Below are 23,966 nucleotides of genomic sequence, written 5' to 3'. Positions count from 1 at the left end.
ACACATTCCCCACCATGGATCCTACCTCTAGTCCCACTTCTGTTGTCCTAGCACAACTACAAAATCCTTCACAGCCAGCTCAAAACCCTAAATCTAGTTGCATGGAGAATTCCTTGATTTTCCAACAGACCCTCCTCTCCAAGGAGGTGCAGGATGTCATCTTGGAGGCCAGAAGTCCTTCTACTAGAAAAGCCTACTCCGCCAAATGGAAACGATTTTGTGCCTGGAATCAAGAAAAGGGCCAGAATCCTTGGGTAATAAATTTACCTCAAATTTTACAGTACCTAGCTGAGATGTTAAACAGTGGACTTTCCTTCTCCTCCATCAAAATCCACGCTTCAGCCATTTCTGCACAATACAACACAGATCCTCCTTTATTCTCTCATCCTCTCTTAAGGCAATTCTTCAGAGGGGCAAAGAATATAAAACCCCCAAGGAAACCACCAGTCCCTACTTGGGACCTCAACTTCGTATTGGAAAAGCTGACCCTTCCTCCCTTCGAGCCAGCTTCTTCAACAGAACTACAATACTTGTCATGGAAAACAGCCTTCCTTCTGGCTATCACCTCAGCACGCAGGGTTTCGGAGCTACAGGCCCTCATGGCTGTGCAACCTTTCATCATTTTCCATCAGGACAGAGTTTCCTTACGAACCAACCCTACCTTAATGCCAAAGGTAGTATCCAGTGTAGCTTTGAATCAGACTATCCACTTACCTACCTTTTATCCTAACCCACAAAACAAAGGGGAAAGACTACTACATTCCTTGGACATTAACAGACAACTTCGTTATTATTTGGACAGGACAAAGCCATTCAGGAAATCCGAGCAATTCTTTGTGTCCTATGCTTCAGGTGCTCAAGGAAAGGCTATTTCCAAACAGACAATCTCAAAATGGCTAGCCCACTGCATACGCTTTTGTTACTCATTTCATGGAAAAACTGTGCCTACATGCATCAGATCCCACTCCACCAGGGCCACAGCTACCTCTGCAGCTTTCGTCAGGGGGGGTCTCTACCAAGGACATCTTGGAAGCAGCCACTTGGAGTTCAGTGCACACTTTTTCCAAGCACCATCACCTTCCACTATACTCTAAATCTAGAGCAGGATTTGCCACAGCAGTCTTGCAGGGCATCCTTGCTCCTCCTAATTCCACTTAGTGCCTGCCACCCCTACTTAGCTTTGGGATTCTTCCCATCTGTAATGACTGCAGCTGTATGCACGATGAACATAGTACAGTTTTGTACCTACCATAAATGTAGATGTTCGAGTGCTCATACAGCTGCAGTCCAGGTTACCCCCCCCTCCGTCCCCTCTTGGGACAGGCCTTATGACAAACACCTTCTCATACAACCTATTGGGGTATTCTTTTATGGTGTATTTGCTTGCAACCAATGTTTTTTGATTATTCTATATTGCATGATTACATAAATTTATGTTTTGTCTTCCTTCTGGGGGCACCTGACATCTGGGGCAAGAAAAACTGAAGAGGATGGCGTCGGCTGCCTCTTTTATACCCCTGTCGCACTGACGTCAGGGAAGAAGCGACGACAACCGATGCCGGACCTAGACTTTGGAATTCGGCCAACCGAGGACCCGCCTGACGGCAGGATAACCCATCTGTAATGACTGCAGCTGTATGAGCACTTGAACATCTACATTTATGGTAGGTACAAAACTGTACTTTTCCAATCATCTGCAGCCTTAGTTATGCAGAGTTCTTGGTTCTCTGCTTTGAGATCTGAGAAGTAAATGCCAGAAAAGAGAGGCCCCAGCACTGAGCCCTAATGGACAACCACACTGGTCACTTTCATACTTTAAAATGAAGCACCCGCAACTTGCACTATGTGGGTATGTCTTTCAGACAGTTTGCTATCCATCTTACCTTTTAAGTATTTAGATTTTGTGAATGTCCAGTATGGGAATGATGTGAAAGGCCTCAGCCAGGTCAAGGTGCGCCATATGTACTGCATGACTGCCATCTACAGCCTCCATAATCCTTTCAGAGAAATTTACCAGATTAATTAGGATTTTAAGACAGCTAAAGAAAGCTTTTATAGTTTTCTTTAGCTTCAGAGGCCAGCCTAAGTTTATGGGCTCCTTTAAGTTGATCTGAGTTTTCTTCAGCTTTTTTTTTTTATATTTTTGATATCTTTGAAAGCATGGGTTTTGGATTTACTAAATATTGTATGGGGTTTCTTTCTTTTGTTATTTAGTTTATTTATGGTGGTAGATTTCCAGGGTGTTTTTTTTTTTTTTAATTTCCCATGCTACTGACCCTGTGCATGCTACTAAATGGATGTAGAATTCCTTAATGAATCTTTCTGCAGTATTAAAGTTTAGGAAGGTGCAGTCATAAGTGAATTTTGATATTTTGTCACATAGGTTAAGGTCATGTTTGTTGTCCTTAAATTTGGTGGTGTTTGTTTTAGAATTGTTAGGAGTTTAAAGGAGCATCTTGTACAACACTTGGGAAAGAGATACCACAGCAGCCACACAACAGACGAATAATTCTTTAAGAACCACTTCAAGAATGCTATGCCCTTTAGTAGATTTATTTACCAGCTGTTCAAAGGCTTTTTTGTTAAGTTCTAGGAACCTTTTGGGTGTATCCTAGAATGGATGTGTAGATGGTGCAGTTTATTGAAGGGTAGGTAAAGTCACGCCAAATAATGGAATTTTTGCTAATAGGGAGATCATTTAGAACACTGAAGAATCTTAAGTTGCCATTGGGGACAAAGAAGGTGTTGTATAACAAACAGTTGATAATCAATCCTTCCTATAGTGATCTGTAGTTCAGTGGGTTCAGTTTGTGAATCTCTAGGGATTTGCTTGGAGGTAATGTGTTCATTGACAAATAAGGAGACTCAGTTATAGTTGCCATTGGGCATGACAAGTGCAAAGCCCTGGTGTAAAAGGAGTGCTCTCTGTACATTTAAACCAAGTCCGTTGTTCTGGTTAAACTTAAATAAATTCAGACAAATGCGGAAGTCACTTGTTCCCAGGTTTTGGTCCTTTGCTCTTGTAATTTCTTCCTTGCCTGTTTATGTTTTTAACTAGTTCAAGACTCTGTCCTGCTTGCTACATACTTTTTACAGTTGCTGTATTTTTCATTGTCTTCCTTGCAGTCTGTTTTGAGACTTCCACTTGTTTTTGCTTTGTTTTGCAAAAAGGGCTGTTGCATCAGCAGTCTTTTTTGGTTCATCTCTGTTTTCTTTTTGTTAATATTTTATGCATATTTACCACTGCATTTTTATAGCTCTTCCTTTGAACCAACACTGGTACTTGTTATAAAAGTTTTTAAATGTATTAACTGCATTTGCAGAGAATGAAAACCTTATCAACCCATTGGTATGTGGATGATCTCTCCCATCAAAGAGCAAGGAAGTGAGGGCTTTTTCTTCACTAATTACATCTTCCCATGCGTCACAATTAAATATTTGCTTTCTATTTAATTTCATATTTAGTTTTCTCCTCACCCTCTTCCTTTTTTACCTTCAAAAAACTTAATGGCAAAGAATCCCTGGCTTCCCTATCCTTCTGTTTTGCTCCCTAAGCAATTCTTCCTTCATTGTTTTCCTATCACCATCTTTAGCACTTCTTTCTCACTCCAATTCACCACAAACATTTGTTGACTTCTTTTTCTGTATCCGGTGTTATGCTACCAGGTGCACAGTCCCCTCTGCTTAGTTAATAATTTCCAGCTAGTTTCTAGATTTTTGATTTTTCTGCCTTTTCTGTCTCAAGCCATAGTAAGTTTACTCTTCTTAATACAGTTTAACAGTGTTACATAACCCCCGTAACCTTTATTTTGCCCACCTCTTTTCCACTTTTAACCTTTCACTTCACATTTCTTGTACTGTCTTTGTCCTTGTTTGTCTTTGCACGATTTTCCATCTGCTTCCTCAGCATCTACCCAGAATACATTAAACTGCACTTTCCTCACCCCCCCAACTTCCCTTCTCATTTCTCTTCTTTGATTCATGCCTTCCTTACTGTCATAAATCTGCACTTTCTCCATGGTTCTGTTGTGGCTAAATGTTTTACGTCATCGTACACTCTTTTTCTTATCTGGTAAAGGTGCACTATATCCATTATACATATCATCCTCATTTACATTGTCACACACTTTAATTCTAATTACTGCATTCCTTCTTCATTAGGGAGGCACTGAACTAAGTCCTAGGTCTCTCTGCTGTTGAATCAGTGCTGAGCCATCCCCTTTCCTTCCTTCCATGTCACTAGCGTGGTAAGGAGCTATCACTTGGTTAAATCAGTGATTGGAAATATTGGGAAGTTGTGGATCACCAAACACAAGCCTGGCTTCATCCATGTTCCAGAATCCTGGTACAGGGATTTTAACATCCTTCCCCCTTTCCTTCCACTCTGACTTCACTATCTTTAGGAGAGGCAGGCCAGAAAGCAAACTGGAAAGGATGTCCTTATTTTAGTTTCTGGTAGCTGTAATACATAACTCACCCAACTGACACCCAAGGACTGCAGCATCAACTGGTTTACAACTGAATATTAAATTGGCGAACAAGAAAGTAATTCTTGCTTCCGCTTGTATCACATTTCCTTCTCTCAACCTCATCTATACAGGTCAGAGTAGTCATTAGAAATGTAATTGATAAACTGTTGTTGGAAACTTGACCTTGTATTAGAGAGTCCTTAATCCCTTACTAGCTGAGTTTTTATTTTCCCAACAAACATTTTGTCACAGTAGATTATACTATTTTGGGTATATCTTTTGTACAGAAGTCTGTCTGCTTCTCCCCTTACCCTAGAACTAAACACCATGATGGCCACTGCTAAAATACCACAGTACAACTTTCACCCTTGATGCACTCATCACTGTTATGTAAAAGATAAATTACCTGTATAAAGAATGATGAAAGATTAGAGTACGTCTGTTACAACTGTTAATATAGCATGCAATTAATAAAATGATGAAAAATATGAAAAATGCAAGTTTATTACAGTATATTGTAAGCTACCTCAAAGAAGTACGAGTTAGACAGCTCTGATGGAACAGAGGGATGAAGACCTAACTAAGGCACTGGCAGCCTCAGTTCAGTTAATGGCTCAGGTACTTGACAGAGCTGGCTATAGGAAAGGTGGGGTGGAGTAGGATTTACACAATCCTTGGACCAAAGTCAGCATTGCAAGGGTTTTTGACACACCGATCCACTGCCTGGTGGTAGACCTTATTAGTAAGCGCGTCTAGTATCCCAAGAAAGTATGTATGTATGTGTATATATGTGTGTGTGTATGTGTATATATATATATATATATATATATATATATATATATATATATATATATATATGTATATATATATATATATATATATATATATATATATATATATATATATATATATATATATATATATATATATATATATATATATATATATATATATATATATATATATATATATATATATATATATATATATATATATATATGTATATATATGTATGTGTGTGTACAGTATATATAAGGCTGTCCCAGTATTGTTGACACTTTATCCCTTTACAAGAATATAGTCTCATGTATTCAATGTTATGCTGTGCAACTGTTGTAACTGGTTTTCCTTCCTTGTTTAGTTTTCAGAGTTCATAATGAATTGAGCAGTGAAACTACCTGTGCATTTTTCTAAGACAATCACTTTAAGGCAACAGTAATGTACGTGCCATACTTAAGGAGTTGATTCGTGGATTACTCATGCTACAGCTCTTTGCTAGTCTGTGCTTTAGTTTTGTGTTAACATTCCCTTAGCAGAGAAAACAAACTAGTTGTAAATTACATGTTTACAACATAGTTGTCTTATTACAGTGGCACAACAGGTGTCACACCCACCTTTGGTGCAGAAGGCTGTGGGTTCTGTTCACACACAAGGTAGATAGAATGCTGACACTGCAGTGCAATATAATAGGGGTACTGCACTCCTGAGTATGTTGTCCTTTGGGATGAGATATTGCACCAAGGTCCCATCTGCTTGCGTTGGTGGTAGATCAGGAGAATGTAAATGATCCCGTTGTACATATCGAAAAGAGTAGGGGTCCTTTATTTTATACCGATATATACATTATTTACAAGAGTACAAAATAAATTATAAACATGTTTACATATTTATAATATTAAAAATCAAAGTTACAAATCACCCCAGTTCTTTTTCCACAGCCATCACTTAATGTTTCTCACAACATTTGGAATCACCCAATTACCACTGAACATAACTTCTGTCAGTATTTGATTCCAAATAACCCATGTAACACTAAACATTTTTTATCTAACTTTTTAACACATTTTTTTATCCAAACCTTCATAAAATCCATATTCCTTCATGTCCATATTCAGGTGCTCATATCCTTTAATTTCAGTCAAAAATTCCTTTTCTTTTAAAACTTCCCATAACTTTCGAACTCTGTTACAGTTCAGAAAAACATGATCTGAGGTTTCTAATTCCCCATCCTTTCATTTATTTTTATATGGCATATTTGTCTTACTGGTAGCTTATTCTTTTGTAATCTCCACAGAAAATCTTGACACTCCTCATTTTTCAAACACAAGATATTTCTTGATTTTATAGCTCTAATTTTTTCTGTTGTTAAAACTACTCCATGGATTAACATAATAGTCTATGATAATGTTTTTATACCATATTCTTCTGTTATTCTCAACTTTGTCAATATTTAATTTCCACATCCTTATTCTTTCTTTGTAACTTTATTTCTTCATTCCTCCACTCTTTCTAATTTAATCTTATTAAATCCATTATTTTTTGTATTTTTCCTTGTACAGTTTTCTTATATCAACACACTCATCCCCATTAATTTGTTCTAACACTAAATAAATTCAAGGATGCACCATATATAACTGGATTTAATAATCCCAAACCTCCCGCATTCCTGTCGACATATATTCCCCTCGTAACTGGCTTCAGCCTAGATCCCCAAATAAATCTAAATATTAATTCAATAATTTGCTGTTATGTATCTTTAGGTAACATATATGTATGTGTGTGTGTGTGTGTGTGTGTGTGTGTGTGTGTGTGTGTGTGTGTGTGTGTATATATATATATATATATATACATATATATATATACATATATATACATATATATATATACATATATATATATATATATATATATATATATATATATATATAAATATATACACACACTCACCATTTTTGCAGTCTTCCCCAGCCATAATGAATTAATCAAGTGAATTGTTGTATTATAAAATAATCTGTATTTATTCCATGTAATACTCAACTGTTTCTGATCCTGTACAGATTGTATCCATTGCTCCCTAACAACTTCTTTAGATCCAAAAGTAAGTCCTAATACTGAAATTCCATCAGTCCCATACTTAATGTCCTTTATTACTTCTTCAAACCCTTTATTTTTATTACTGTTTATTTACATTTCTAAACTTTGCAAGCAGTCATTTGTTCTAACAATAATTTATTCCATCATTGTACTGTTTTTAGTTACTAGAATCATATCAGCATAAGACATAATAATTGGATACTCAGTACCCTCATTTTGTATGAATCTTGCCTCTATCGTATCTCTATTTATTTTTGTCACTATATAGCTCATGCCCATAGCAAATAATACACTAATCATATGACATCCTTGTTTCACTCCTCTATCAACTTTTTCCTCACGTAACCATCCATTTACTAATACTTTATTATTGTTCTTATATACTAACTGAAACTACTTTCTGTATTTTTATACTCATAAGTTTTCAAAATTCATCATAATACTTCATGATTTATTGTATCAGAAGCCTTATTTATGTCTACTATCAGAATTTTCCCTTTATTTCATTTCTTTATATCATCTACTATTTCCCTATCATTAATGTCTCCTGTCACCCTCTCCCATTAATTCCATATACACTGTCGTCTAACACCTTATTTATCTTTTCTATCAATATTTGTAAAATTTTCATAAATATCTGGTAATCTGTATTATTTAAAACCACCAGGCTCCAATTTATCTCCCTTTTTTTCTTTTCTTCCAAATGAATTTCATTACTGCATCACAAATTTTTGTATATTGAATGCCACCTTGTAACCATTCATTCAGTACACACATAAATCTTTCTTTTTGCAAAAGTTCTATGTTCTTGTACATTAAATATCCTATCTCATCTGGACCAGCAGCTAAATCAGTATTAACGTTCTTCAGTATTAGATCCAGTTCTGCCAAAGTAATCTGTTTATCTCTACCTTTATTTATACTTTCATTAAACGTATTTACATTCCATTCATTGTTTCTCTTTAATGCTTGCTTTTTGACTGTCTTTTTAACACATTGCACTATAATATTCTTAATCTCATACTGTTTCTTTGCTACCGACCCTTTCTCGTCTCTCGGTTATCTATTCCGCTGTCTTCAACTCTGTTAGCCAAGTACAGTGAAACTTCCTCTCTTTTACTTTGAATAAAATACCATTGTTTATACAATAACCCTTTTATTTTCTCTTTATTCTTTTTTATATGTCTGTGTTTCGTTCATATAATAAGCATTTTTATTTCTATCCAAAAAACTCTAATTTATTGTCCTGTAAATCCAAACATTCCTATTTTTCTGATGTTCTTCGTGTTTCACTTTTACAGTCATCACACTTGGGTTATCCTGCCAGGGGTAGCCCTCAGTCGGCCCGATTACCAGAGGCTTAGTATTTCTGTGTCTGTTGCTGTCGCTCTAGGACTGACGTCAAGTAATCAGTGGTATAAAAACAGGCAGCCAACACCATTACATCAGTTTTTCTTACCCCAAATGTCAGGAGCCCCCAAACAGGGAGCTAGTTTATGGTGGAATAAGACCACCAATAGAAAGTAAATACCAAATAGCACTGTAAGAAGTGAGGAAGAGAGAGAGAGACAAGGGGGATGGAGAGTGGGAAACCAGGACTGCAACAGTGAATACACTTGAATATCTACATTTATGGTAAGTGTACACAACTGTACTATGTTCTTCATGTTTCACTGTTGCAGTAATCACACTTGGGTTGATTCCCAAAGCTGAAAAAAGGGTGGAGGCAGTTGAGAAGAGTTGGGGCTGGCTAGAATGCCCTGCAGGACTGCTGTTGCAAAGCCTGCCCTGGATATGGAGTATATAGGCAGGTGGTAATACTTGGTGAAGGTGTGAACAGAACTCCATGTTGCAGCCTCCAGGATGTCCCTGCTAGGGATCCCTCTGAGAAAAGCTGCAGAGGTGGCAGTTGCCTAGTGGAATGTGTTCTGACCCCCTGTGGGAATGGTTTTCCGTGGTGTTTGTAACAGAAATGGATACAGTGTGCTATCCATTAGGAAATGGTTTGTTTTGATATGGTGAACAGTGAATACACTCTAACATCTACATTTATGGTAAGTGTACACAACTGTACTTTTTAATACTTTCTCCCATTTTAAATTATCTGATTTATATTTTTCTTTAAATATTAACCACCATTCTGTCCACTTTAAACAACAATCTCTCATAGTTAAGCATTCCTTCCACATTTGTATTATATTATCCTTTCCTTTTTCTTACAAGTTACTTTCAATAATCCTTTTACTCCCTTTCCAATTTTTGTATATATTTATTTTCCTCCTCAGTTTCTATCCATATAGCCATGTGATGTGACAATCCTATCTTAACTTTCTCTTTTATCTTAAACGTTATAATATCACACACTACAAAATAATGAATTTCAGATTTGTTATTACATTTCATATATGTATTTGAATTCCATAGCCTTAAACCTCCACACCTCATAATTTCTTTCATAACTTTTTTATCCATTTTGTCATTCCTCTTTATTTTCTTAGATCACAGTTAAACTCCCGTACTGTTATAATATTCATATTGACTAATACATTGTGACACCTGTGCACTGGCCCAGTAATCAAGGAGCCTCAATACTCACCACTAGCACCAGTGAAAGGTGTCAACATTGGGAGGGTAACAACTACACACACAGTAAAGTGCAATTTCCTTTAAGAGCACACAGAGATCACAGTGTGTCTTGAAGCAGTCTTCAGGTGGTTTCTCCCTTTCTTTCCAGTTTCCCTATAAGACTCCCCACTGGCACAGCTGTAGGGTACAGATGTCAGCCGAGTGGTCAAGCCAAAACCTCCAGCACCCTCTCTGTCCAACTAGTGCTTCGTATCCCTGCCCAAGTACCTGACACACACTTTGAGATATGAATTATATACAAACACACAGACACTCTGGGGGAAGGCTGACACAGGTTCTCCAGCTATGCCCCCTTTTGCCCAGACTATAAGGTAGTACTGACTGCCATCAACCACCCTTATCAGCTACTATAAAGGCCCTTACCACAGGGTGTCCAATTCTGCTGTTCATTGTTATTATTATCCAACTGCTAAGTGTGACTAAGACTTGAAGGCTATTTAGGAGTGGCCTATACAGTGTGACTAAATATTTGCAAATACTCTTAAGAGCTTAAATATCTCTACACATGAACCAGCCACAGTTAAAGATTTAAAATGTTTAATAATAAAAAAAACACAAGACACTGCTTGTCAAGTCAGCACAGTGATGATAGAGAGATCAGAGATCACAGGAAAATACTTTAAAACAATATTGTAGGATAGTCTCACATAAATATAGAAAACAGCTAGGCTAATCTGGCTATATTCCTATATGTTCCTAAGAGTAACAATGTTCTAAATTCTTCGTACAAGGCAAAGTGCTGGTTAGGAGTTGTCAGTTTCAGAACAAAATGCAAAATGCTATTCTTACTTTCTGAGAATGCCCTTAAATTGATAATACACATTATGGCTGAGTCATTTCAGATTACATCATTCTTGAGACTTCTGCTGAAGTTTCCCAGGCTCACAGAACTCAAAATGTTAACATTTCCTTTTTGATCTGTACCTGCCAGGAAGGCACAGCAGTAAAAGACACTTTACATGTTTAACCTAGTAATTATTTATGTCTTAGGACAATAGAAGGAATTTCCTAGCCCAGACATCCTGTCTACGAGCTTGAGATCATACACAGTTGTAAAATTCTTCACTTATCAGCTTTCTTCCAGCAGGGTGCACCGTGGTTACATTTCTGAAGCTGAACACACAACACAGTTTTCTTTACGTTTGTGAAACAAGCCTGTAGATCATATTAATATTTACAATGACATAGAATTATTTACAAAATTCTAGCTAGCTAGGCTGGCAGCCTTCACAACCCCCCCCCCCCCGGGTGAATTTAAGCTAGTTTTTCAAGTGACCCTTGAGAAATGTTGCTTGAGAGGGTTAGGTCTATCTTTGGTATACCTTACCCCATTCCCTATCTTGAGAGCCCATCTGCATTGGCATTGCTAATCCCACTGTGGTGCTGCACGGACATATATGCTTGGAACCCTAGGTTCCACAGTAGCAACTTGACATTTTGCTGGCTGGCTCGATGTAACCATGTTAGGGGATTGTGATATATAACTACAGTGAATTTCTTTCCATACAGAAAAGGCTGAAGTTTGACCCGCGGTTGTGGTGCTGCGGTAGCGTTGTCGCCTCACAGTAAGACTCTGTCCGGTTCGATTCTCAGCTAGAGCGTCTTCTGCGTGGAGACATGCATGAATGGGCGTGCCTTCGTTGAAGGTTGTGCATCAGGCCTGGCAAGCCGATATGTAAAAATCAACTGCCAATCATTAGCGGACCGGAGTTCCGCTGTGGCGAACCCTAACCGGGAAAAGCCGAAAGACACACACACACACAGATAAGGCTGAAGTTTCTGCAGCGCTCACACTATGGCTAAACATTCCTTTTCTACAGCTGCATAGCATTCCCCCTTGGGTTGAAGCCTACGACTGAGGTAAACCACTGGGTGCTCTTCTCTATTTGAGAAAATCTGGTTAAGTACAGCCCCCACCCCATGGTTCGAAGCATCCACCTGCACAGCAAATTCTTTGCTGTAATCTGGACTGGCTAAAATGGGGAGGGGTCCTCCCAAAGCTTCTTTAAGCTTCTGGAATGCCTGCTCATATGCTGTGGTCCACACTACCTAATCTGGCGTGTTTTTCCTTGTTGGGTCTGTGAGGGGAGCAGCTATGGTACTATAACTGTGGACAAACTTTCTGTAGCACCCTGCTGTCCCTAAGAATGCCCTCATCTGCTTTTTGGTAACAGGTGCAGGCCATGTCTGAATGACTTCCACTTTGGTAGGTTCTGACCTGATCTTACCACTCCCCACTCTGTGTCCCAGGTAGGAGACCTCTGCCATACCCGCCTGACATTTGCTGGGCTTAATGGTCAACCCTGCCCTCTGTAGTCTACCCAGCACCTCCCTGACATGCTGAAGGTGCTCTTGCCAGGAGTGGCTGTAGATGGCAATATCATCTAGGTAAACAAGGGCAAAATCTCCTGCTCCTGCTAGGATATGATCTGCTAGCCTCTGGAAAGTCACTGGGACATTTTTCATCCCAAAGGGCATCTTTGTTAACTCATACAAGCCAAAAAGAGTCACACAGGCTGACCTCTGTAGCACTGGGATCAAGGGCACCTGCCAGTAACCCTTGATAAGATACTTAGCTCCACCAAGCTGCTCTGGGGCCTCGTCTTTCTTAGGCATGCAGTGAGTATCTGACTCTGTGTGACTATTTAATTTCCTGTAGTCCACACAGTACCTGGTGCTGCCATCGTTCTTTGGCACTAGCACCACTGGGGAGGCCCAGGGACTGTTGGATTCTTGAATTACCTCTAGTTCCAATATTTCCTGTATCTCCTCCCTCAGAGTCTGTTTGACTCTCTCAGGCACCCTACAAGGGGGCTGCCTAATAGGCCTTTGGGGTCCTGTATCCACCTGGTGCTGCATCAGGTGGGTGCACCCTGGTTTCCCAGTGAACATGTCCCCAAACTCCTGTAACACTGCTCGGATTTCTCGAACCTGGGTATCACTGACCTTCCTTACCACCTTGTAGGGTCCTTCCTAGGCTGCCTGCAGTGTGTTGTTTATGACAGGAATGAGAACCATTACCTTCTGCCTTGCAGCATACTCTCTAGCTCGAGCATTCTTGCCATACCAAACCTCTCTGCTATTGGGCTTCTGCTAGGTTCTCCTGGGCCAAGCCCATGAGTTCCCTGAGCCTTGTCCTGAGGTTTAGGACATATGCCACAACAGACTCCTTGTGAGATTTCCACTCACCTTCCCACTCATCACGAATTAAATCACTCTATGCCCATACAACTCAAAGGGTGAAAAAGCTGTGTATGTTCTTCGTGTTTCACTGTTGAAATCATTACATTTGGGTTGTCTACTTGCAGGTGCCCACAGTCAGCCTGATTAATAAAGTCTTGGGTCCTGCATCGGTTGTTGTCCCTTCTTCCATGACGTCAGGTCTTCAGGGGTATAAAGCATGCAGCTGATGCCATTACATCAGTCTTTCTTGGTGTGCGGTGCCCGAAGCAGAAGCAGTTCGCAAGTGCCGGTTGGCCGACTTCTGAAATTTTTGTTTTCGAGTTTCAGAACCGAAGTCTTCAACTAAAAGCTAAGTACCCCGTTGGGGAAACTTTTCCTTCTCCTTACCGATGTCAGTAAAAGTTAATAATTGCATTACTTGTGGAAAGGAAATACCTCATAAAGATTTTCATTTGTACTGTATTCCTTGCCTAGGCTCTGATCACGACGTACCTTGCTGTCGGTTTTGTGTTTTATTTAATCAGCGCACTGTCCGTCATCGGTACATTTTCACCTCTAAATATTTCAGTTCTCGGTTTAATTATCCAGAAATGTTGTCGGTTAGCCATCTGACTACCAGGATTCAGAAAAAACACAAAGCTAAAGGACAGACACAGGCTGCCAAGGTCCAAAACTGCCGATGACGCTTCTAAGCCAGTCGCCAGTTCGCCGGTACTCAGTGTGGCAGCCAGTTGCCAGTTCGCCAGTACTCAGCCCCTGATACCCGCTACTTCTGATTCGCAGGCCTCTACTGATATCCATTCGAAGTCCGGTATGCCATGAGATACTTCAACTATGGAACCCGCGGATGTCTCTACCTTGGATAGGTCCGGAGCCGCTGTGCAGGCACTGGCTTCTGAGGGTGTATTCAGGCCTATGGACTTGCATATTAAACCGATGCCTCCTTCTTCTCTTGGGCCTAAATCTCGAACCATGCCTAAAATACCAAAGCTCAGGCCTCTATGCCTAAAAAACAAATAAGAAGAATGGCTGAAGATTTAATAATTCTAATCGGGGGTAGCCAACCCCCCCTTTCTAAGAGGCCTAGGACTGAAGTAGCATAGGTGGTATAGTGGTGAGCATAGCTGCCTTCCAAGCAGTTGACCCAGGTTTGATTCCTGGCCAATGCAGGAAGTCTGTACATTTAAGCCTTTAATCATCTTTCATGCGGACAGGGTGTCCCTCAGAACCAATCCATCCTTCATGCCCAAGGTGGTATCCAGTGTGGCTCTTAATCAGTCCATTCATTTGCCAACCTTCTTTCCCAATCCACAGAACAAAGGGGAATGGATACTGCATTCCTTACATGTGCACAGACAACTCGGATTCTACTTGGACAGGACTAAGCCTCAAAGGAAATGTAAACAACTGCTGGTAGCATTTGCTGCAGGGGCAGAGGGGAAGGCTATTTCAAAGCAAACCATATCTAAATGGATAGGCCATTGCATTCATTTTTTGCTATAAGCACCATGGAAAACCTATCCCCCAGGGGAACAGACCTCACTCCACCAGGGCTGCATCTACCTCTACAGCCTTTCTCAGAGGCGTCCCTACCAGGGACATCCTATAAGCTGCTACCTGGAGTTCTGTTCATACTTTCACCAAGCATTATCATTTGCAATTTTCTCTTAAGTCCAGGGTGGGCTTTGCCACTGCAGTCTTGCAGGGCCTTATAGCTGTTCCAAATTCCTCCTCCCAACCATAGCTTTGTAAATCTACCCAAATGTAATGACTGCAACAGTAAAACACGAAGAACATAGTACAGTTGTGTACACTTACCATAAATGTAGATGTTAGAGTGTATTCACTGTTGCAGTCCTGGTTACCCTCCCTCCAGCCCCCTTAATTCTTTTGGCTATACCTCTACTTTATTTTACTATGCTTAAAAGCCTTTTTGGTATATTTGCCTTTTTGTTGGAGGTATATCATTGTACTTTTATATTTAATTGCTCCCCATTAGGGGGGCACCTGATATCTGGGGCAAGAAAAACTGATGTAATGGTGTCGGCTGCATACTTAATACCCCTGACGACCTGACGTCATGGAAGAAGGGACAGCAACCGACGCAGGATCCAAGACTTTGTTAATCAGGCCGACTGTGGGCTACCTGCAAGCAGATAACCCAGATGAAATGACTGCAACAGTGAATACACTCTAACATCTACATTTGTGGTAAGTGTACACAACTGTAATATTTCTGGAGAACCTCTCTGTAAGCAAACAACAGATGGGGCAAATATTTTCCCACTCCCTCTTAAACTAGTCTGCAAATGCCTGTAGCATGTAGAGTTTAACCTGTCAACAAGACGGTTAGTCTGGGGATGGTAGGGGTGGTCTTTGTGCTTCACCTCACAGTACTTCCACAGACAAGCCAGCAGGTATGAAATTAAATTGACACCTTTGTCAGTCAGTATTTCTTTTGGGAAACCTACCCTGCTGAAAGTCTCTAACAAAACATTTGCCACCTTTTTTGCCTCAATAGAGGACAAAGCCACTGCCTCAGGGTATCTTGTAGCATAATCTACTACCACTAGGATATACTTTTTCCCTGTGGAACTTGGGGTACTCAGAGGCCCCACAATAACCATAGCTACCCTCTGAAATGGCCTCTGTCACAGGCAAAGGCATCGAAGGAGCTTTCACCTTGACCCCTGCCTTGCCTACCTTGTGGCACTGCTCACAGGTCCTGCAGTACCCTGTTACATCTCTGGAAATTCCAGGCCAATAGAAGTTCTGCATATTACATCTCTTTGTACTTTTTATGCCCATCTGACATGCAAAGGGAATATTATGGGCTATGGCTGGAATTGCCAGATGGTAGGCTCTAGGCACTACCAACTGCTATAGTCTCTCATCTTCTAGCCCTTGCTCAGGGGTCCACTCTCTATATAGTAACCCTTTGTTCCAATATACAGATTCCCCCTTCCCTTGAGAATCAGGTCCTCACTAGCTACCTGCCTCAGGCCTTGTAATGTAGGGTCTGAGAGCTGAGCCTGTCTCTGCTCACTTTGTAATCCTTCCCAGCTCCCCTTCCACAGAAGTCTGGTATCCTCTGACAGCAGTGCCTCCCTGATAGCGTTGGTACTACTACTCACCTCTACCTTTGCAGTCACTCTGTCCAAGGGAAAATCAGTACCTACAAGCAGCTGTGGCTCACCTTCAGTCTCACTGCTACAGAGTAGCTCCTTCTGTAAAGTAACCACCTAACCAGTCCTGGCTGCAAATGTGCAGTCTGTCTGGGAGTCCCCCAGGCTACCAGACTCACATGCTTGTCTCCAAGCCTAACTGTGTGTAACTGCATTAACACACGATACTGCTTTATCAAAATCCTTCCCTATCAGGACATCTGCAGGGTGGTATTTTGGTACCCCGGTTGTCTCAGGACAACCTACTGTTGGCATTTTGTCATTCCCACTTACTGGATGGTCTCATCTGTTGTTCCCCACCTTGCCTCTGTGGACATCTGCATGCCACATGGCCCCACTGGTTGCATTCAAAACATTTAACCTTAGGTCTTGGACGTTTACCTGGACTGGTGACTTCCCTTGCTACTGGCAGATTCTGTTGGGGCAGTCTGGGCTGCCCATCATGGGTTCCCTTAGATCCATGGGTGTCCCTTTCCTGTGTAGGGATGCCCTGCTTGCTAGGTATAGATCTCCCTTCTCCCCCAACTCATCTACAGTAGAGCATTATCTGTCAGCTAACCAGATCCTCGTGTCCTCAGGCAAAGTGCTAAGTGCTTGTTCCCTTACCAAAAAGTCTGCCAGCCCTTCAAAAGTGGTGACTTGACATCCACTCGCCCACCTATGAAAATAAGTGCTTAGTTCAGCAACATATTCACACACACTTTCATCTGCCTTGAGTTTATGCTCTCAAAATCTTTTCCTATAAGTTTCAGGTGTTAGCTTAAAAAATTCTAGCAAACAATTCTTTGCAACATTATAGTTTAAAAAAATCATGATCTCATAATTTGGACAACACAGTTACAGCTTGAACATGGAGAAAGGGGTTCAGGATCCATACCCAGAGCCTTTGGTCAGCATCGTACTATTCACATACCCTCTCAAACATGAATGAAACTATCAAAGTTATCCCCCTCTGTAAACTGTGGAAGAAATTTACTGACCTTTTGTACTTCTGGGGTCTGGTTACACCCTTCTCCATTACCTCCATGACTCTGGATAGGAGTCAACATCTCCTTTTCATGTTGCCTCTGCCTCTCCTTCTCCTCAGCTTCCAGGCGCAGCAGTTTCTCATTCTCCTCAGCCTGCAGACATCGCACTTTCTCATTTTTCTCAGTCTCTCTGCTGCTGTTTCCAACCACTTGGCCTCCAACTCAAGTCTCTCTAACTCCAGATGGATTTTTAAGTCCTCTGTAGAAGGGTTGAGCTGTCTATTCTCTGAGTGTTGTACATCTCCATGGCCAGTCTGATCGTCCTTCTGATTGCTATTGATTGATGCAGCTGTGACCAAAGCTGTAATGAAGTCTGCTTTATTCAGGTTTCCATGCACCATTCCTTTAGCCTGGCACATCTCAGCCAACTGGCTCCTTGTCTGCTTCCGTACTCCTCTGCTGACATGCTTGCTTGCTCTCCTTGACTGACTCAGCTATTATAAGAAGTAAACAATTGTGATCTGAACTCTGAATATTTACTGCGTGGCTTATTTAGAGTATAAAAACAACTTCAGTGATCACTTGAATTCGCTTTCCACACCACTATAAGCCATTTAATGTGTGATGTGGCTAACTCACCACAATCAAATAATATTTGATGTGGATAGCCAACCATATTTGATGTGGATAGCCAACCATTGCCAAACAGTTAATATGTGACTCACATGCACCGGCCCAGTAATCAAGAAGCCTCAATCCTCACCACTAGCACCAGTGAGGGGCGTCCACATTGGGAGGATAACAAGTACACACACACACTCAAGTACAATTTCCCTTTTAAGAGCACAGTCAGTCTGGAATTGGTTTCTCCCTTTCTCTCCAGATCCTCAATAAGACTCCCCACTGACACAGCTGTAGGGTACAGATCTCAGCCTAGTGGTCAAGCCAAAACCTCCAGCACCCTCTCTATCCAATCGGTGCTTCGTGTCCCTGCCCAAGTAGCTGACACACACACACTTTGAGATATGAATTATATACAAACACACAGACATTCTGGGTGAAGGCTGACAGTTTCTCCAGCTATGCCCCCTTCTGCCCAGACTGTAAGGTAGTACCAACTGCCACCAACTGTTATCAGCTACTATAAAGGCCCTTACCAAAGGGTGTCCAATTCTGCTGTGCAGTGTTGTTGTTTTTCAATTGGTAAGTGTGACTAAGATCTGAAGGCTATTTAGGAGTGGCCTATACAGTGTCACCAAATACATGCAAGTACTCTTAAGAGCTTAGATATCTCTATGCACAAACCAGCCACAGTTAAAAGGTTTACAATATTTAATAATAAATAAAAACACAAGACACTACTCGCCAATTCAGCACAGTGAAAATCTAGAGTTCAGAGATCAGAGGAAAATACTTTAAAACAATATTGTAGGATAGTCTCACATAAATGTAGAAAACAGCTAGACTAATCTGGCTATATTCTTATCTGTTCCTAAGAGAAACTGTTCTAAATTTTACTTACAAGGCAAAGTGATGGTGAGTTGTTAGCTGCAAAATGCTAGTCTTACTTTTTGAGATAGCCCTTAAATTGATAATACACATTACTGCTGAGTCATTTCAGATTACATCATTCTTGACACTTCTGCTGAAGTTTCCAAGGCTCACAGAACTCAAACTTTTAACATTTCCTTTTTGATCTACACCTGCCTGGAAGCCACAGCAATGAAAGACACTTTACATGTGAAACCTAGTAATTATATATGTCTTAGATAATAAGTTAATAAGTTTCAACTTATTAGCAGTACCTAATTTGAGTAGAAATGTATTTATAAATATTTATACTGTAAGAATTGCATTTTAGATATGTTTCTTGTTTTTAAAAAGAAATTTATAATGACTTTTAAAGTGTCTAAACCAAGCATTTTTTACTAACTTATTTAATTGAATCATTGAATCAATTAATGGCTTATAAAAGGAAAGGTTGGGGTTTTGGTTAGTCATCTGATGAAGTCTGTATTAGGACGAAAACGTATGTGGTGAAAAACGTTAATGTGGAGTAGTTCGAGTTCGTGTGTTTTGTCTTTTGGAGAGTTGGACAAATAAAATTGGTGGTTTTTTTTGCATAAGAGATACTTTCTGGCTTTCCATTCACTTTGGATTTCTGGTCGAGTTGCACAGCTGTTTTTTTTGGTTTGTGGTCATTTGTGCGCTATGGAAAACCAGGAAGTTCCTGTTAACACGCAACAGGAAGACCTTGGCAGCTTACTGAACTTGTTAATCTCCTCACGCCAGTGGCTACCTCGCTTTTACTTGTTCAAAACCAAAACGCTGAAAGTGGCGCCAATGGGACCGAAGGGTCGTGTAGAGTCAAGAGGAAAACTAAAGAAGGGAGAGAAAACGAACCGATAGGTGCACGCAAAGGCACCGGTTCAGCCGAGGATGAAGAAGCAAGTAGTTTTAATTCAGCGGATACACCTTTACTGCTTAAGGAAGCCACTCGAGGGGAAATAAGTTCTGTTGCAGCTAAGGACAAGCGTGTTAACAAATCCCATGGTACCAACAAAACTAAAGGTACTGTCTCTCCATTTAAGGACTTAAATGGGTGGCTAAAACGCCAAATTACATTTAACGAACATGTGAACTCTAATGTTACTAATAATAATGACTTTACATATAAGGACAATTTAAATAACCTGTATAAATTGATGAGTAAATACAGGGCTTTAAATGTGGAAAACACGTACTTAAGAGAATGTATATTGAAAGAAATTGTGCCTAAAGGCTTACGTTTTTACAAATACCCCAACAGTGTTGTAACTGGTTCTAATTTTCATTTAGAATTGTTGGATTTATTTAACAAAAGTGGTATTGAAATGTTAAAATTGATGGTTAAAGAGAACATCCGGGTTCAGGAAGAGCTTTTAACAGAAATAGAAGCTCTGGATAAAACCATCACGAATGACTTGTTATTCACTATAGAAGAGGAAAAAGTGAAATATTTTAACATGAGAAAGGAAATAGATAGAAATATGGATGATTTAATTCAAAGGAAACTTAAAAAGATGGAACGTGATTTAAATGAGTATAAATGTAATGTTTGTTACCCTAACCCTCCCTCCAGAAATAGAGTAAGGGGTACTTTTGACAAGTTTGGAAACCTGGATACTAGGGATCCACTAGATAACCAGGAAACACATGAAGACAATATTTTTAATGAAGAAGAATTTCCTCCCCTTAGGAGGTCTGAGAGAATTTTTAACAAATATGGAGAGAGGGAAGGAAATTTTTATTGGAGAGGGGGGAGAAGAGGGAGGGGGAAGGGGAATTATTGATACCCCTTCATTCATCCCCACATATTCCCAACCCCCCACTAGTGATGAGATCATTAAAGAAAGTAACAAATGGACTTATAATCATTTTAACATTTATAATTTTAGCTCTATTCAATTAGAAAAAGGACATTTTAGTTTATTTTCCAAAGGCCTTAAATTTATCCCATCTACTAAAGGGAATGTTGTTAAATCATTGTTAGATTTAAAAATATTTTTAAGGAAAGTCAATCTCAAAATCCTTTTCCACAATAATGGAAAGGGGAGTGACCTAGCATTAAGACGGAGGTCCACATATAATCCACCTTTACACCCCCAATTAAGGAACTTTGAAAAACTAATAGAGAAAGAAATTAGGAAAGTCGAATTTAATGGTTGTTTACATGACAACAATTTAAACCATCAGGAGAAAGACATCTTAAATAGCTTGAAGAAAGATAGAAACATAAGAGTTATGAAGCCTGACAAAGGGGGAGGAATTGTCATTATGGAAAATATTGAGTACGATACTAGGATGTACAAGATATTGTGGGATGAGAATAAATACGAACCAGTGTCAAAAAATGAGATAAATATTGCATACAACAGGATTGACATGAATTTGTATGACATGATGGTGGAAGGACTGATTGATTTGGAAACTTATAATTTTTTAAAAGTAGACAAACCTAAAGTTCCTTCCATCTTTGGGATCCCCAAAATACATAAAAATGAATCTGATCCCCCTTTGAGGCCAATAGTTGCAGCTAATGGGTCCAAAACTAATGCCCTAGCTAAGTTTGTGGACAACAAAACTAAAAAAACATGGTTGCAAAAAGTACATATTTTGAAAGATTCATGGGACCTATTACGAACTATTGTGGACATAACTAAAACAGATGGCCTCATTTTTGTTACTATTGATGTAATAGACCTCTTTCCATCCATCCCACATGGGGAAGGTTTGGATATGTTTGAAGAAGTAGTGTTTGAGGATGGTAATATACCTCACAATGACAAGATAGTAAGTAAATGGCTAATGGAGATGGTTTTACACAATAACTTTTTGTTTTTCAATGGAGAATTTTTTAGACAAGTTCAAGGGGTAGCTATAACCTATGCAAACTTGGTGTTATCTAAATGGGAGGAAAAGTATGTATTGGAAAGTGAATTTAAGCCTTTTTTGACAACCTATCGTAGGTTTTTGGACGACATAATTATATTTTGGAATGGGGGAGAAGAAAAGCTGAATGATTTTTTGTTATATCTTAATAACACTTGTAGTTTTTTGAAATTCACCCACAAGGTGACACATAATTTGGTACAATACTTGGATCTTGAAATATATAAGGGCCAAGGGCATTTAGAAACCAAAATATACAGGAAAGCCACGTACTGTAATTCCTTCCTTCACTTTGATAGTGCCCATCCTATACATGTAAAAAAGAATATAATAAAGGGGCAGTTCGTGAGAGGAAGTAGAATGACCAGTAAGGATAAGGATTTTGTTACAGAATGTGATTTATTGGAGAGTATGTTCAAAGAAAGGGGTTACCCTAGTAACTTCATTAAAGAAATTAGAGAAGAAGTTGTTTTAGGCAGGGAAGGTAGATTTGCCCCTATAGTTAAAAAAGAGAAGGAAACTGTTAATACAACCGGATTTAACCAAGACAATAAAAATGAAAATTTTGAGTTAGCCTTGACCTTGGAATACAATACAATTAACAGTAAAATAAAAAAGATTTTTAACAAAGAATGGGACAGATTTATTGAATTAACAGAACTAGATTTAGGGAGTAATAATACTCTCAAAATAGTGTACAAAAATTCTTTAAGTATAAAAAATTTATTAGAAAATAAAAATTCCTTGGACCCACAGGATAGAAGGAGAAAGGGCACCTACAAATGTGGTAGGTGTGCTCAATGTGCAAATATTTCTAACAGTAACACCACCTATATTAATAGTAGAAACAAGGTTATAGTTAATGACAAACACTTTTACAATTGTGATTCTACAGGGTTGGTATATTTAAGTACTTGTAAAGCATGTCAATCCTTCTATATAGGGAAAACTGAGAGGAAATTAAAAAGAAGAATTTTTGAGCACTTAAATGACATAAAGAATTGTAAAGAAACTAATGCGCTGTACAAGCATAGTAAAGTATGTGAGAAATCTAGTTTTAGTTTTACTGTATTAGAACACACAGATAAAGATATAAGAGGGGGGCCCTGGGAAGAAAGATTAAATTGTGGTGGCAAATGTCATTAGAAGCCTACAAACCCCCAGGCCTAAATGAATACATAAGTATAGTACCCATTTTAAAATTAAGAGCAGCTAAATTATAAATGTTTTTATTTTCTCTTGTAGAAATTAATTATTGATTGTTACTTACACACTATGTTTCTATACTAGAAATTCACTCTTATCAACAGTGGATTTGGTGAAGAATAGATGTTACATAAAATCCAAACAATAACATAGATCTTTTTAGAATGAATAGTTTTTAAAACTTTATAACTACATATTTTTTAGCTTATTTTATTTATACACACAATTCTAGCAATGTCCACTAGATGGCATTTTATCCATTATTTTTGTATAATGATGTATTTCTAAGGATTTTATTATTTAATATAAAACTTTCAAAAATATGTTAATAAGTTTCAACTTATTAGCAGTACCTAATTTGAGTAGAAATGTATTTATAAATATTTATACTGTAAGAATTGCATTTTAGATATGTCTCTTGTTTTTAAAAATAATTTTATAATGACTTTTAAAGTGTCTAAACAAAGCATTTTTACTAAATTATTTAATTGAATCATTGAATCAATTAATGGCTTATAAAAGGAAAGGTTGGGGTTTTGGTTAGTCATCTGATGAAGTTTGTATTAGGACTTTGTCTTTTGGAGAGTTGGACAAATAAAATTGGTGTTTTTTTTTTGCATAAGAGATACTTTCTGGCTTTCCATTCATTTTGTATATATGTCTTAGGACAATAGAATTTCTTAGCCCAGACACCCTGTCTCTGAGCTTGAGATCATACACAGTTGTAAAATTCTTCACTTATCAGCTTTCTTCCAGCAGAGTGCACTGTGGCTACATTTCTGAATCTCAACACATAATACACTTTTCTTTACATTTGTGAAACAAGACTGTGGATCATGTTAATATTTACATTGACATAGAATTATTTACAAAATTCTATCTAGTTAGGCTGGCAAGCCTTCACATACGTAATCAAATATTTCTTTAAATAATTTTCCCTTTCTTTGTATGTTACATATGCATAAATTGCAATAACTGTATATACTTTCCTTTCCCATCTAAAA

General features: G+C 39.0%; 1 protein-coding gene and 1 non-coding gene across 2 annotated transcripts in view; both read left to right on the top strand.

Moving 5' to 3' along the window:
• Positions 1–23,966, top strand: part of NECAP2 (NECAP endocytosis associated 2) — a 1,246,850-nt gene that overhangs the window by 1,056,552 nt on the left and 166,332 nt on the right. The window lies entirely within an intron of this gene.
• TRNAG-UCC lies at positions 14,270–14,341 on the top strand. The gene has a single exon. It is a non-coding gene; the product is annotated as a tRNA-Gly (tRNA).

This window comes from Protopterus annectens, chromosome 2.part0, assembly GCF_019279795.1.
Source record: "Protopterus annectens isolate FY-2018-M chromosome 2.part0, PAN1.0, whole genome shotgun sequence".
Lineage (NCBI taxonomy): Eukaryota > Metazoa > Chordata > Ceratodontiformes > Protopteridae > Protopterus > Protopterus annectens.
The sequence above is the reverse complement of the archived record's forward strand: the minus strand, read 5'-3'. Positions and strand labels throughout refer to the sequence as shown.